At 39.6% G+C, this 16,907-nt stretch overlaps 1 protein-coding gene across 3 annotated transcripts in view; it reads right to left on the bottom strand.

Annotated features, from left to right (window-relative positions):
* PCDH19 (protocadherin 19) overlaps nucleotides 1–16,907 on the bottom strand; it is a 112,302-nt gene that overhangs the window by 55,413 nt on the left and 39,982 nt on the right. The window lies entirely within an intron of this gene.

Consider the following 16,907-nt stretch of genomic DNA (forward strand, 5'->3'; position numbering starts at 1 on the left):
GGGGCTCCTGGAGGCAGTAGCTCCCCACTGCAGACCAGAACAGCCTTGACACAAACATTCCCTAGAATATGACTGGCTACTGATCATGCAACCACTTACCGAGAAGAGATAACGTGACCTACAATCCTTATAGAAACTAATTGCTTCCCATTCCCCAGTGGAGAAAATTCTATGCCCATCAAATTGACTGGAAGTTCAAAGGTATTTTTATTAGTAGTAGATAATTAACATGTTAAAATATTTATTCCAAAGATATGGAAATGCAGGCAAGGTAATCCCCCACTGTGGATTTAAACTCTGCACTTCCCTTTGTTTCAAGACATTTGCTCAGTACTGGTTATGCAGGAAGGCCTTTGTTTTATCACAGATATAAAGGCAAACAAGCATTATGCCTAAAACAGGGTGAAGGGCAGTCCACAGGGGGTGCCAAAGCCTTTCATGTGAAACATGAAGTTTGCAAGCAAACCCCGGTCTCAGCTCCTATCATTAGAACACCGCTGCTTAATCTGGTTACAGCAGACTGCTGGAGCAATGGCTTTATAAAAGCAAATGCAGAATACCTGCCAGATGAAAGAGATGGAAAAACAGCTTGTGATCACCCAGAGGTTGGAAGAACTAGAGGGGAAAAGCCTTAGAAGGGTGAAATCCAGAGAAAAGTCAACACTAAAGTAACTGAATGTCCTGGTAAAGTGATCTCACGCCCAGCACTAAAGTACTACTCTTCTTGAACCATTGTATAATCCAGAAACTACCCAAACACATCTCCCCGAACCTCTTGCCATCCCACTAGAAATCGCCACCATTCCCACTGTTCCTTAGGAGCCTTCTGAAATTACTTCAACTGGGAGTGTGTGGAAAACAAAACACAACTGCTATCTAGCAAACAAAATAGCAGATTCCTCTCAGACCTCTACCTGTCAGAAACTAACTGTTCTAGGCTCCTAGATGCAGCCCTTGCTTCCAAGCTCACAGTTTGATGGAGAAGAAAACAGAACAGGCAATAGCAGATCCAGCTACCACATGGGCACCAAAGAGCCAGCAGTCAGAGTACAGACCCCAAGTGCCTACAATAGGTAGTAACGGGGATGGTGAATGTGTGAGAGAGAGGAGGAGACAGTACTTCAAAGGAAACTAAACCCCAACATTGCCCTGCACATACTCAGGTATGTTCACAAACCCACCCATGCCCCTCATTTGAAGATGGACCGTGTAATATCTACTCACACTGCTTTTATCTAGAAGTTTATATCCCCTTTTTAATGTAAACCCAAGCAATTTTTAATGCTATTGGAAGAATAGGTTGGGAGATTAAAAATCAAAAGGGTCGGTTCATTTCTGGTTTCTTTAGAGAGTGAATGCTGAAATTGTCACAAACAGGATTAGGAGGCAAACTTGAAGCTGTGTTAGGAATACAATCCAAGTATTTGCTGGAAGAAGTTTATCCAACAGTCAGTCAACCAACAAAGATGTTTAATTGTTGTACCAATATAACAGGTAAAAATGATGTTGGTTAAATGTGTTCATCTATGATATTCAGTACAATATATAATTTAACAAGTGGGAAGTTCACTACCCCACAAAAATTATGCTACCCTGTGGATGTGGTTTGGACCTGTGTCCCCACCCAAATCTCATGCTGAATTATAATCCTCAATGTTGGAGGTAGGGCCTGGTGGGAAGTGATTTGATCATGGTGGTGATTTCTCATGGATGGTTTAGCACCATCCCTCTTGGTACTGTCCTCTCGATAGTGAAGGAGTTCTCATCACATCTGGTTGTTTAAAAGTGTGTAGTCCTTCCTCCCCATCTCTCTCTCTTGCTGCTCTGGCCATGTGCTATGCCTACTCCCCCTTAACCTTCCACCATGATTGTAAGTTTCCTTAGGCCTCCCCAGAAGCCAAGCAAATGTCAGCATCATGCCTCCTATACAGTCTGCAGGACCATGGGCCAATTAAACCACTTTTCTTTACAAAATTACCCAGTCTCAGGTATTTCTTCAGGGCAACTTAAGAATGGACTAATACATCTGTTAAAACCCGGAATTGATTAAGCACTCAGCAGTTCAAATATTCATTTCACTCTGCAATCTTGGGCAAATTACTTAATCCCTGTGTGCTTCAGTTTCCCTCTCTATAAAATAGGGATAATAGAACATGAATCCAAAGGAGAATTTCAGCTGCGTTTATCAGACCCATAACAGGAATGGTGGGAATCCTGATCCCCTGCTTTATTCAGAACCTGCAACTAACTCCAAGTAGGATCAGGAATTTGACCTCATTCATGCAATAAAATAGTGACACATGCATGTTCCATCTCATCTTCCAAACTTACTAAACCATTTTTTCAAGAAGGTTAGTAAAGAAACAAAAACACAAAAAGGAAATCTAGAGGATACCGGCTTTGCAGGAAAAGGATAAGCAGCAACCCAAGCTACTGTATTTAAAGAATCTGTCTTTACTACCTTTAAAGAAGACAGTTCTCAAGTAGAAAATTTTCCATATCTTTGCATATGAAGGCATGGAACCTGTGTGCACTGTGCATCAAATATGAAGCTCCATGGTGACCTGACCTCCAGGCATGGTGCCAGAGCCACATGTTCAGGCAAAAAAGCAATACCATGCACATTTTATCGCTAATGAAAATACTACTTCTTGGTCCTAATGCCATAATATATCTCATCGTGAGAATTCCCACTCCCGGGCACTGAGTTGAGAAGAGACAAGTCTCGAGGGCTTGTTTGTAATTACCTTAACAATTCTTCCCCCAAATACAGTTCTGTTAACTTTGGGCAGATGTACCAGGCATGATCTGCTACTGTAAAGAGGAGAATATCATAGAAGCTTATAACCTTCCTATCTTTCTTCCTCCTTTTTTAACTCCAAAGGAATAAACCACCCATTCTTATGGGTCCTGACCTTCAAATGAAAATATATTCCCCCAAATCAAAACAAACCATCATGGGCAGATGTCCCATGCTGCATCCTAATGCAATTAGTAGCGCTAGTCAATGTGGCAGGTTCCTAGAACCGATTTTCCCAGAATGGATGGGGCTATGCTGATTCACCCATTGTCTTGTGCCTTTGTAATCCGTCTCAGGTCTCTTTGTGAGGCAGCTGGGTTACAGTTATGGGAAAAATCTATGCAACAGAATTATTCTAATTGGACAGAATACACTATTCTGGCCTCATTAGTACTACATTCCAAACAACTGAGTTAACTGGCCATAGATGGGCTATTATATTATGGGTCTATATATACTGACATCAAGTGTTCTAGCTCATACTGGTTCGAGGTGTATGCCCAAACCCAACTCCTGTGCACTGAGAGAGTATATTTTTTCACACTTCTGGTGGAGCAAAGGATGAGATTCAGATCATCCTGAAGAAGGAAATATTTTCTTAATGAACAGTTTGTATGTCTTAAGCCAGTGGCTCTCGGCCCTAACTACAAATGAGAATCAACTCAGAATCTTCTTCTTGTAAAACATAAAAAATAAAAATACTGTCACCAAGGACCCACTCCAAGAGATTCTGAGGTAATTAGCCTGGAATTGGACCCAGGCACTGGGTGGTTTTTTTAAAAGCTTTCCAGGAAATTTTAGTGTACCTCCAGGGTGGCAAATAACTGTCTTGAGCAAAGGACTGGCCACAGGCTCTGACCTAATGTGCTGCATTTTCTAAGGCAAGCCCAGTTGTTTAGAAGATGTCATTTCTTTTGTCAGATTATCTGCCAAGGTCATCTCAATATAGGATAAAGAACCACAGAAGAAATACATTCTTTAAGATATAATACAAAAGCCTTTTTTTTTTTTTTTTTTTGCATGAATGTATTGGCTCTTAGTTAGCCTTATTTAATCAAAATTTGCTTGACATTATTCCAATACCTTCTCTAAGTATGCTAAATGGCAAATAACATGAAACATTTGAGAGAGGAAATTTTCTCTAAATGTCACATTAATTTCACTAGGAAATGTCCCCACTTCTAATGAGACAGGCAGGTTAACACAAGAACACAGCAAAGAGATAAGAACAACATTTGCTTTGGAAAAACTTAATTGTGACATTAAAAAAATGGGTCTAGAGCAAACTTTTTTATTTCATCTCAGTGGTAAATAAGAGTCACTTTCTTATTATTTAGTATATTTATCACAAATTCTTTTTCTTTTTCTTGAGACGGAGTCTCGCTCTGTGGCCCAGGCTGGAGTGCAGTGGCTGGATCTCAGCTCACTGCAAGCTCCGCCTCCCGGGTTTACGCCATTCTCCTGCCTCAGCCTCCCGAGTAGCTGGGACTACAGGCGCCCACCACCTCGCCTGGCTAGTTTTTTTTTGTATTTTTTAGTAGAGACGGGGTTTCACCATGTTAGCCAGGATGGTCTCGATCTCCTGACCTCGTGATCCGCCCGTCTCGGCCTCCCAAAATGACAAATTCTTTTTCTAATTTGAATTCTTTATCCTTGGGTGTAACACTGAAAGCAGGTGTCTCACTTGACCTAGGTTTAATAAAATTTTTATTTTTAAAAATTCTCAAACAATAAATAATTCTGGACAGCTCAGTTTTCCAGATAGCTTAGGGCATTCTCCTTTAAGAACTAAAACTTTGATTTAAAATCCTAACCATCTGCCTTGTTTCTGAAACATATCACAAAGTTGCCCTCCCTAAAATAGGGTATAAAAACATAATTTAACCACTTATTGGTTACTTAGGAGCATCTTTATAAATGTAAATTATTACCCCATGCAGGTTTTGCCTGTATACTCAACGGTCCCAAACTGCTGTGGTTTTTTTCTTGTCTTTAATTTTTAACATAGGATCGTCACCAACCTTCCATCAAACATAGTGTTTTTAACTTTTCAGTGCTGTTGGTATATCAAAAGTAGCTTTTCTTCCATTTCAAGTTTGATGCTTTTACTCTACTGTGTTCTTGGAAACTATACAATTATATTTGTGTCCAGAAAAAAAGAGTTGCAATGTTCTGCATAGAGAGCTGAGATGTTGCGGTCCTAAGGGGGAAATTACATGATCTTTAATATAGGGACTTGTGTGCAATGTTTTGGTTTTCGTTGTTTGTTTGGGTATTTGTTTGTTAGCTGCTTGGGAGCTTTATTTGCTTACTATTTGCTGTTCTCAGTTTTCTTCTGGATATAGGAGGATTCTAGTAAGACGTTTGGGTGGGGGATATGTTATTACATTTCTACGTTAGTAAGTCTGGCATATCAGAAGTCAAATACTTCCACTTTGTCAGGCCCCCAAGGTACCAGAGAATGCCCTACTTTAATTGTCATTTTGCATTACTTTTACAGTTCACTGAATCGTGCCCTAGTCTCTAGAAGAGTGACTGCAGCTCTCAGCACCACATTTATCAGCAGAGAGACTTCGACCCTAAGGAGAAAGAAGCCCAATAAATGCAGATATATCCAGGACTAGACTCTTTGTCCAGTGGCACAAATCCCAGGTCACTATACCAAGCAAAAAAAAGGTTGCAGACACTGGGATTAAAACAGAAGTTACTCAAATCTTTAGAGTTTCATTTGAAAATGAACGATACTTTTAAGCTACACTTTTAAAGTCCCATCAAGCTGAAAAGCATTATAACTGTAACTTGCTACCTAATGTTTTAAAGGTTTTAAGTCTTAAGTCACTTTAGCAATCAAAACAGGAAAACTGGAATCCCATATCAGATATACAACCAAGTGATTATAAAATGCTGCTTCTCTTTTTAACTACTGACTTCCAATAATGCTAATTGTGTCCATTGACCCCTAATGAAAAGACCCATAATCTTTCCTAAAGCTGGTTGCTGTTTTAGATATTCAAATGGCCATCTCCTCACAAAGATGGTTTTTGGAAATGAGATAATAAATAGTTTTCCCTACTTCCTATCCCCAACACATAAAAATGAATATGTAAATTCTATATAAAAATAAAGCTGACGTGCCTCCAGCTAGAATGTATATTCAAAGACTCATCCATCCAGACAGCAGCAACCGAAGCAGGAATTAGTGAAGGTGGAATAAAAGGCACCATCCCCAGCTGCCAACATTACAAAGTTCATATTTGCCCTGAACTAGAAAACATGCTAGGTAAACTCCTACTAACCACTTATTGTCAATCGTATGCTCCCCACACACCCCAGCCCTAATTCAAATTCATTCTCTCTCTCTTTCTCTCTCTCTCTCTCTCACACACACACACACAGTTTGACTACAGAAAGCAGTGTGGTGTAGTGGGGACAGCTGGATTCTCTCCCTAGGATTGTCATTAACTTACAGATGACCTTGGATAAATCACATTAACCCTCTTGAGGCCTTAAATTATCTATCTTTAAAATGAGGAGAATAACCAAAAGGATTCCATGTTGCCTTCAAGCTCCAACAATTCTAGCCGTCTAAAACACAGTGATTCTCAATTTATTCATTTATTTATCCAGTAAGCATGAACCAAACCCCAGGAATTAAAAAAAAAAAAAAAGCCTGCACCTTCAAGGAGCTCACAAACTAATGGATCTTCTACCAGAGATGATCAAAATGTCAGACATTCAGGTAAATACACATACACAGACTGGCACCTATGTACCTGCAGATACATGCATATACTTGTACGCAGGCTACTGGAGTGCGACTTGGAGAATTACACTGCTACTTTGTAGAACTAAATAACACCCTAATGGCTCAGTGACTGTAGGTGACTCATATAAGAGAATCTGGCCCTCATATGTGTCATATGTATATAACCCACATCATAAAAGGCAAGAAACCTCCCTATCCTATCAAATACATTATACAATTCATAAAGTTCTTAGAAATAGCTCGTATATCTGCCCTTTTGGCTCCATTTCCACAGCCTTCATCACCTTGTGCCATTGTTTTCTCACCTTCATTTGTTCTACCTCATTCTGCAAAATGCTGTTTGGAAAATCTTCCTCACCCACTATTTTCATCACATCACTTCTCTTTTCAAGACCTTACAGTAGCTCCTTGTTGCAATTAACATTAAATCTAAATGAAGTCCTTAGCTAAGCAGCCATCCAACACAAGCCATCTAATTCCCCTCATTTCTAATATATCTCCATCACTGATCATCCCACATTGCTTAGTATTTTCTCAGCACTTTGTATACAGACTGTACCATGTAATTATGCATTTCCTCAGGTTCTATGATTATTTCATGTGTAGTGTGTCAGTTCATCTCTCAACAGGACTGGAAGCTCTCTTCTGAGGTCCCTGTGCCATCTGCCGCAATGCTAGACATTTAGCGTGTGTTCATGTAATGCATCAATGAATGATCAGAGAAGAGATGGAAGGGATTAAGAATGAGGCTACTTATCACAATTAAGGAAGGTGACCAAGTTTATTAGGCCAAGGTGGTTCCACTTCTTCAGAAAGCATCCACTCTGCACACTGCCTTCTGTAGTTACAATTTGTTCACTGTTATCATTCCCAACTACTACCTTATAAATACACAACAGCCTATATATAACTATAAGGGATAAGATGACACAGTTAGGTGCTTTCTGTCCATCTAACTCCATCAGTCCTACCACATCTCTGTGAATGGTGGTGACAACATATGTTAGTGTTCCCAAACCCAAGTAGATAACGTTTCTGTGAGAAGACGAGAGTTCACCAGAATGTAGACCTCTGAGTCACAGATTGACAGTGTGGCAGCTACTTTTCTACAGGTGGTAAACAACTCTAGCATCCCACTGACTGTCAGGACAGGGATATCAATGAGAAACACAGGCCATGTGGTTAACATTCAACAAACTAAAGTGAAAGAATTCCCCTCCTAGCAGCCTCTCATTATCATTCCTATTGTTTCACTGGCACCAATGATGTGGTCACCCTACCTAGAGGTGGCAAAGATGGCTTAGGGAAAGCACTTTTCTTTGATCTCATCTTTGGGTCAAAGTTATGCCTTTAGAAGAGCAACCCAGTTGTGAATTTCACTACAGAGGCCTCCTTGAGAAACCTAGCAGCTGTCTGCAGTAATCCATACAATTCAAAGCCTGCTGAAAGACGAGCCTAAACACCATACCATAAAACAAATACAAGTTTCTGAATAAGGCCCTCGACCCTTTTCTAAGTCCTTTGTGGGCATAGTGCACTCTGAAATATTATCTGCTTATAGAAAGCTCTCTGGAAGCAGTTAATGCCTATTATATGTCCAAATGCAAAATCAACAATATCTTGGTATGAGTAAGAGTACCTCAAGAGCAAATAAAATGAAAAATCCAGTCATGTAAGTCAAACTATTTAATCCCATGTAAACAGAACTTAATGGAGAACCAAATAGTTCTCAACCACATTTGCCAGTGGAACAAATTCTGGAGTCCAATCACCCTCCCGAACATGTAACAACAACACATTAAAGCTATTTTGCAGGCACAGAGTGCCTTTCATCCCCAAATATCAAAGCACTTTACAAGCAAGTGCCAACTGTTATTTCCCCTTTAAAGAGCCACGAAAACAAACACACAGGTTAAGTGCTACAGCCACATTAAGTACTAACTCAGCTAGAGCATGCCGCAACAAGGACAATAAGAGAAACCCCAGGAGCACCGTTCTTGGCATTTTCTGCTACTGGGATAGGAAGCAATCAGAAAACAGTAACATCAGGGAAGTGATTAGCCTGCTTCCTACCTATGTTTCTCTGAGTGATTTCCTTGGCTCATTCCAGTGAAAGGGTCAGGGGAGTATAGTCCAGCACTTAGACAAAGGAAAAACTTGGCACACACTAACTGGAAATCATTCTCCAGACCTAGCTGGAGAGCCTAGTCACAGAGCCCAAGGGATCCAGAAATGAGCCACTTTGTTCCCCGAAACCTTGATGACCATTTTGGTTGCCCTTTAGAGACACTGGCAACCATTGTTAGAAGGTGACCTAAGATGTAAGATTAATAGTCATGATGGTGGTTTCAATTTTAGAAGCTATGATTTGGTAAAGCTGGTCCAACTGACAATAATAAACCCATATAAGATCTCCCACAAGAGGGCTGGGCATTGTGGCTCATGCCTGTAACCCCAATGACTTGGAAGACTGAGATGGGAGGATCGCTTAAGGCCAGGAGTTCAAGACCAGCCTGGGCAACATAGTGAGAGGCCATCTCTAATAAAGAAATAAATATACACATATATACATATACATAATATATACACATATATGTACACACATATAAGAGTGCGTGTGTGTGTGTAATCTCCCACAAGCAATGGGATCCAGGAACCCACAGTATGAGCTCTGCTGGATCCAGCCTACCTTTGAGCCCTTCTGGCCCAGAGAAGGACCCTCTGAACCTGAGCTGGACCATTCCTTTCTGCTAAATTCTAGTATATCAGTGCCTCAGTTCTCTGCCACTTACCAGCTACAGAGCCCTGACTGCCTGCAGAGTGTGCAGAGTACAATTTCTATTGCGTAAGCTTTGTCAGCTGAAAAGACTTTCAAAATATTTAGAGAAAGCGGCGGGTGGCCGTGTGCCTTTGGGCCAAAACAACACCCCCAAATTCTGTTCCAACCCCAATCCCATTATTTATATTATGTGCCACCAAAAACCCAGTTGCCTCTACAAGCTTATTTAAGACTGAAGGAGCAACAGCCTTTGGCATATCATTCTAAATTCATTTCCCTTGTACCAGCTTGTTGCTCAAGCCCGTAAAATGTGATCATGCTGACAAAAAACAATCAAGTGATAGACCATCTTGGAAATAGTGAATGCATTAACGTCTAATATTGATGTTTTCTAATTAGATACAATACAATAGATCATTTTCTTGTTTGTGATCAATGAAACCTGCCATAGTTCTCTTTTGTTGCAGATATTTTGATTACTGCCTTGGCAGACAGAGGGGTGTCTCAGTACACTGAAATGAGTAGAGTCAAGGATATGTACACACAGCATTCACTTATATTTACTGTCACAAAAATATAAACAGATTATTTATTTCTGACCTTTAAGTACTCATTTCAGATTTAATGAGGCACAATAAACATTTCTCAAACTCAGATTCCACGGTTGCTCAACACTGGCAGCCCTCTAATTATGTCTGTAGTAAACAAAGGGCATTTGGCTCTGTTGAAATTATTAGGCACAGAAGGAAACCCACAGGAGCCTCCAGTTTCTAGCAACTTAAACAAGCATTGCAGCAAATCAGCATTGGAGGCAAGATAGAGCTTACACTTTGGCATCACTTCATAAACTGTAACTGAGAAGCAATAAGAAGATGACTCAAAAAATAGTAATAGATATGTTTACTCATTCTCTAAAATGTCCCACCTGTCCTTCTCCCAAATCCTCACAGTGCTTCTCATTTTATTTGGGAAGGGGGATGAGGAGGGATGAGGGCAGGTTAGAATTTGATCTGATTTAAAATAGAGATTAACCAAAAGGCTACTATCTGACATGAGAGTGCTGGCAACCATGCACAGAAAGCCACAATTCCACTTCACAAAGTGGCTAATATTATCAGCATCTTGAAACTGCCAGAGTATTAGAAATCTGTAATGCAGTTATGCAAGGCACCGACAGAACAATTACTAAAGCACCTTGTATTTCTATGAAATCTTTTATCACAAAGACTTCCAGAATGTCTAACTGGCTGTTATAAAAAGGGTTCATTTCCCCTCACAGCTGAAACACAATAGTCATTTTGCACCAGTAACAGTAAGCATAAAAAGATTGCAAAAGAGAGAAAAACTACTAAACCTCAGAAAACACATAAAGAAGAAGAATGTTTTTAGACAGGAAGAAAACAGACACCCAAGTTCATAACTGGGGCTGAAGGTAGCTACATTTTCTCAGATCTCATGGCACAAAATTGAAGAATTTTCCTTCTCATGCAGCCAGCAAGACTTCCATGAGGTGCTGAATGACCGTAATGGAGCAGATGCTTCCTGTTAGTAAGAATTAGCATTTGAAAATGGACACAATACACAAAAACTTGCCTTTTCTTTTTCTCAAAGCCTTTTAAAAAACGTTAACTATTTAATCCCCCTGCTGCCTTTATGAGCTAAATAAATATTATTAACCCCATTAATGGCATTACAGAAGAGGTCAAGAGACTTGCCCTCTACTACACAGAAGCATCTAGCATCTGCAACTAGAATTTGAGACTCTTCATGCCAGGTCCTGTGCTCACACCACTAGGCCACACCTCATTAGGATTCCAGAAAATGCACTGAAATCAAAGTAAATAGGACTGCCTGACTAGGTGTACTATTTGGGCGAAAGAAAATACACTAGCCTGCTTAAACACGACAGGTTCAAAGGCAATGAACACAACCAGAGCAATTTCCTCCTGCAGGCAGATTAAGAAATGAAATAATGAGGGGAACACCTCACTCTACCTCTGCTATCAGACTTCCAGCAGCAAAAATCAGGACCAATTTTAAACTTAACTGTCAAAAAACAAAAGTTAACACTGTCAGAAACATAACGCTGTACTATGTCAGACAGCATACTCCTCAACCAGTGTGGCTGATGTCTCCTTTCCTTTCCCCACATTGTTCTCAGCTTCCTCCCTCCACAGCTCTCGCTTGGACAATTTTTCAAATATGTTTAGAAACCTCTTTCTTCTTTCACTCTTATGTACACACCTTTCTCTTGAAGGAAGCTTTCCTCATCCTGGTCGGCTCAATACCTGTGTCTATTTGGTAAACAAAGAAACATTTTTGTGGGGGCTAAACCAGTAGAAACAGGTGTGGTCAGCCATTTCTTAACTCTGTGTGTGTGTGTGTGTGTGTGTGTGTCTATATATAGTTATATATGCGTGTATTATATATAATTTTTGTGAGGGAAACAATGATGTACCTTTGTGTACAGATATTTTTAAATGTTGGTTCCTGGTAGACCCAGCTTCAGTTAGGGTCAAAAGCTACTCTGGAGATTGTTTCCTGCAGATGGTTGTAAGCTTTGAAAAAAAAGCACATAAGAAAAAAAATTAAAAGAAAAATCCTACAAAGCTTCCAATCACAGAGCCTTCAAGATGAAAATAGAAAAAGTTCTTACTCGCTGTGTGACCTTGCAGACATCATGGAGCCTCTCTGACTAGATTATTAGAAATAATCTATAAAATGGAAATAATATCAGCCAGGTGCAGTAGCTCACGCCTGTAATCCTAGCACTTTGGGAGGCCGAGGCAGACGCATCACCTGAGGTCAGGAGTTCGAGACCAGCCTGCCCAACATGGTGAAACCCTGTCTCTACTAAAAATACAAAAAAGTTAGCCAGGCGTAATGGTGGGCACCTGTAATCCCAGCTACTGGGGAGGCTGAGGCAGGATAAACACTTGAACCCGGGAGGCAGAGGTTGCAGTAAGCCAAGATCACACCACTGCACTCCAGCCTGGGCAACAAGAGCGAAACTCCATCTCCAAAGAAAAGAAAAATGAAAATAATATCTGTCCCAAATACCTTCTAGGGGATATTTTCTTTAGGACCAAATGTACAACCACTTTCCAAAACTGTGAATCACCAAACAAATGACAAGTCTTCTTATCAGATCGTAAACTTGATTTCTTCTGAATATTTATTTCTATGTCCAACTACATTCCCATTGAATATTGTGAATAGTTTTCTTTCTGAGGTTTCCTACTAGGATATTTTATCTCAGTCTCCCTTTATCTATGCTATCAGAAAAAGAATAATGCGGTGAAGAGTTGTGTTTTTGGCATGGGAAGTTTTTTATATATATATATATAGGCATATAATATATATTCTGTACATGATAAATATGTATAAAATATATTTTATATATTATATATACTTTATATATAATATGTATTTTGTATACTTTATATATATAATATATATATTTTATATACCCAACTTCTCTAATTGCTGATTCAATAGGAATACAAGGAGCCTTATCTACCACAGCAGACCCTTTAGGTAGAATGTGCGTGCCTGTGTGTGTGTGTGTGTGTGTGTGTGTGTGTGTGTGTGAGAGAGAGAGAGGCAGAGGGAGAGAGAAAGAGAGCTAACACTCAGCTTAAAGAGAGTTGAAATGACCTCACACCATCTGAAATTACGTGAAAAGCAAGATTTCAGACATTTTAAAAGCTTTTATAAACTAGTTTTCTTTGACCCATTTTCTTCCTTCATTATGACTGAACTGTTACAGAGTATCCTTTCTTTATGGCAGGGTTGGGGGAGGGGAGTGGGGGAACCTCATGCCATGGTTGAGTAACACACATTAGCATGCATAATTCAGAGCTGTCAGCTGGAAAGGAGCCATTCAAGGGCTAGTGTAGTATTTGGATAGGAAAAAAGGGTTAAAGGACAGGGGCAAGTTGACTGAAGCTTTCTATGATCCAACTCAGGACCTCCTTGGAGCCTGACTGTGGGCTCACACTACCATTCCTCAGAGGTGTGCTGTCCAATAGCATAGACATTAGCCACATGTAGCTAGTTAAATTTAAATTCACAAAAATTAAACAAAATTAAAATTTTAGTTTTTCAATCATAGTAGCCACATTCCAAGTGCTCAGTAATGTGGCTAGCATGTCCTGGACGGGGCAGACATAGAACATTTCCATAATCACAGACAGTTCTATTGGACAGCAGTACCTTAGAGAGAAACCGGAGGCTTGTCACCCAGGATTCGCCGGTTCTGAAATGTAACCTAAGAAAATATAAGGAATATACTTACCTCTATCACATCACCTAACACATTGTGTTGCTTAGTTATATCTCACTCCCACTAGGTTGGAGAACTCCTTAAGGGCAAGAACCACATCTTTAGCATTGGTATCTTCAGTGTCTGTCACTGTTCCTGGCACTGGCTAAGTGCTCACCCACTGTTGGTTAACTGATTAAAAGCTGATAGGAATCTCTCACCTGTTTCTTTCATAGATTGAATCAGAAATGCAAAGTTTGCAAAGCTCTTTTAAGAAAGGCTGCTGTGCTTCCTAGACTTGTATTTGTTTCAACATTTCCCAAGAACTTAGTAGGAAAAACTGGCTTAAGTCAAAAACAAACTAACATTCTGTTTCCCCATCCCTCTATGCCCATCTCTTTCATTTATCCAAAGTATCGCTTATAAACCTAAAAAATTAGAATCCCATATTTATTAACATAAAAATGCCAATGTGTAACACACATAATATTGAACATGATACAATCCACACCTTCAAAGACAGTGTTTTACAATCTAGCACAATGAGAAACACCTGTAGAACTGTGTATATCAATGGCCCAATTTTAAAAATTATTTTCTCAAATAACACCTTGCATTAATATAGCAATTGTTTTTTTTATAGAGCCTTGACCTATGCTCCCTTCTAATAACCACAACAGTCTGAAGATGTATATAGGCAAAATACTCCTTTCCCTTTTTAACAGATGGAAAAACTGAGGCCCAAAAGTTTCTGAATCCATGATCATAGCCAATTACTGGCAGAGTCAGAGCAAGAACGTAAGACTCCTTCTTTCCAAACCAGGGGACCTTCCACCCAGTCTAAATTTATAAATAGTAGAAAATGGAAGCCCAATTGGCTCACTTACTGCTTTTGCTTTCAATCTATAGTCCCTTCTGAGATCTATCCTTCATAAATTAAAAAATACATTTTTATACAATATTAATTATTTCTTCAGGTCATGGTAGAGCCTACAGTAGCTTTATTGCCAAATGTAGTCATTTGCAAAGGTTCTTGAAATCATTACTGCAACCTGATAATGCTATGCTGTCCACTGAAGGCTTTGAAAAACTGAAAAATTCCCCTTTGGGCTCATGAACAATCACAGAATATATATCCGTAAAGCATTAAAATTCAATATGACCTTAGAGTTCATCTAATCTATAATCTGTCTTGCACACGCACGCACACACACACGATATTTTGAAGATAAGGAAATGGGCCCAGAGAAACTTACAACCACCCCCAAAGCGACGCAGTTGGTTATTAGAAACTCAGGCATGGGTTCAGAACTGAGCTCTTCTGACATTCTCTCTACTTGCCCAGCTCCTTCTTGTTATTTCTCTTAAGAAGTCCTGAAAGAATAAAATCTAATACTCAAAGTCTTGTCAACTAAATTTCTCATGGGAGGAAAAAAGTGAAATTTAGTGTAAATGATGTTTGTAGATCACATCTTGTCAATACTCTACCATTAAGAAAATTAATTGTTCCCAGGGATACTGCAGAAAGAGGATGTACGATCCACCCAAGGAAATAGACTGCCTTTAGCTGAGTGATCCAGAGAATACTGAATGATAAAGCTCTGTGAAATATGGCCTCATTCTAGCAAATGACTTGCTTTGTTGCCACTTAAATTGCTCATCTATAATTGCTAGAGATAAACTGCAATCAAAATACAGTATCTTCTATTAGTTTTGCCCACCGGGGATTGTTTGATCATAGTGAAATTATCTAAAAGGTAAATTTTCTCATTTTTACTGCCTCAGTGGAAAGAAACTTCTCTGGCATTAGACCACCAAGGGGAGCTGGAACGATGACAAGTATTGCTCCCTGGTGAAGGGAGCTTTTTTCTTCTCTAAATAGTACTGAGCAACTAACTCTAACCTTCTGCCTTTGCAACTAACAACACCTAAGTAGAAAAGGGAAAATCTGTTCTGCTCACTCCCTAAAAGCATCCATCTCAGGCTTACTTGCTTTCTCGTGTTGGAGTCATATGTTTGCAGTTCAGATTTCAGTAATTCATATTTGGTGATCATTTGGATAGAGCTAGGCTGCTGTATCTATTTTTATAAAGGTTTGCTGGGCAAATTGTGGTATCAACAAGGTTACAAGGAAAATGTTTAAAGAGAATAAATTGTTTTTAAGCACTTTAGAAGCAATTTACAAACAATAAATATGTTAATTGCACATCATTCTTATTTATTCATTAAAACAAGTCCAAGGACTTCTACTTGGCAAAACTTCCTGGCACAGATTTTATTAGTCTACTTCTTCTTATTCTATGAACTTGAAAGTAATAAAATTGAATTTCTTTTCTATCTGTAATTCTGACTGCCCTACTCCCAAATAAGTCTCAATCAGATTTGACTATGCCATATAAAGCATGAGTAAAATGAAAAGCCATCAGCCCCGGGTCAAAAGACAAAAAAGTCACTGAAGATCCTGCACTATGTTTAAGACTTCTCTTTGCACAAGGTGCAGGCAACCAGTAATGAAAAGGGGTAGATGGAATTGATGAGAAGGGTAGAGGAAAAAGGCAAAAATAGATCATTCAGAGGCTTCCCCACAATTGAAAAGCTTTGCCTCATGCTCCCTAGCTGTCCTCGACTGACTGTTGCAGAACAAATGACAGCTTGTACAGCTCAGGGCTGAAATAACTTAATTCAATTCAACAAATGCTGTTAAGACTACGTGTCAGGCCCCATGGGAGATGCTAGGGATCTGGAGATTAACCAGATTCCACTCCTGCCCTCAAGGAGTTCACATTTCTAGTGTCGGGGACAGTTAAGCGGAGAGACAATTATAATGCAGGGTTGTAAGTGCTACCACAGTGGCATCTCAGTCAATTTGTGTTACTATAACAAAATACCTGAGACTAGGAAACTTATAAAGAAGGGAAATTTATTTATCACAGTTCTGGAGGCTGGGAAGTCCAAGATCAAGGTACCAATAGATTTGGTGTCTGATGAGAGCTGCTCTCTGCTTCCAAGATGGTACCTTGCTGCTGTATCTTTCTCTGGACAGAATTAACATGGTGTCCTCACATGGCAGAAGACAGAAGGACAAAAAGGTGCTGGTTGGTTCCCTGGAGCCATTTTATAGGGCCAAAAATCCCATTCGTAAGGGTGGAACCCTCATGACTTAATCACCTCTTAAAGGCTCCATCTTTTAATACTATTGCATTGGGTCTTAGGTCCCCAACATATAAATTTGGGGGGAACACCTACATTTAGACCATAGCAAGTGGTATATACAGTGTGCCATGGGAGCACGGAGGAG

This window comes from Rhinopithecus roxellana, chromosome 7 (genome assembly GCF_007565055.1).
Source record: "Rhinopithecus roxellana isolate Shanxi Qingling chromosome 7, ASM756505v1, whole genome shotgun sequence".
Taxonomy (NCBI): Eukaryota; Metazoa; Chordata; class Mammalia; order Primates; family Cercopithecidae; genus Rhinopithecus; species Rhinopithecus roxellana.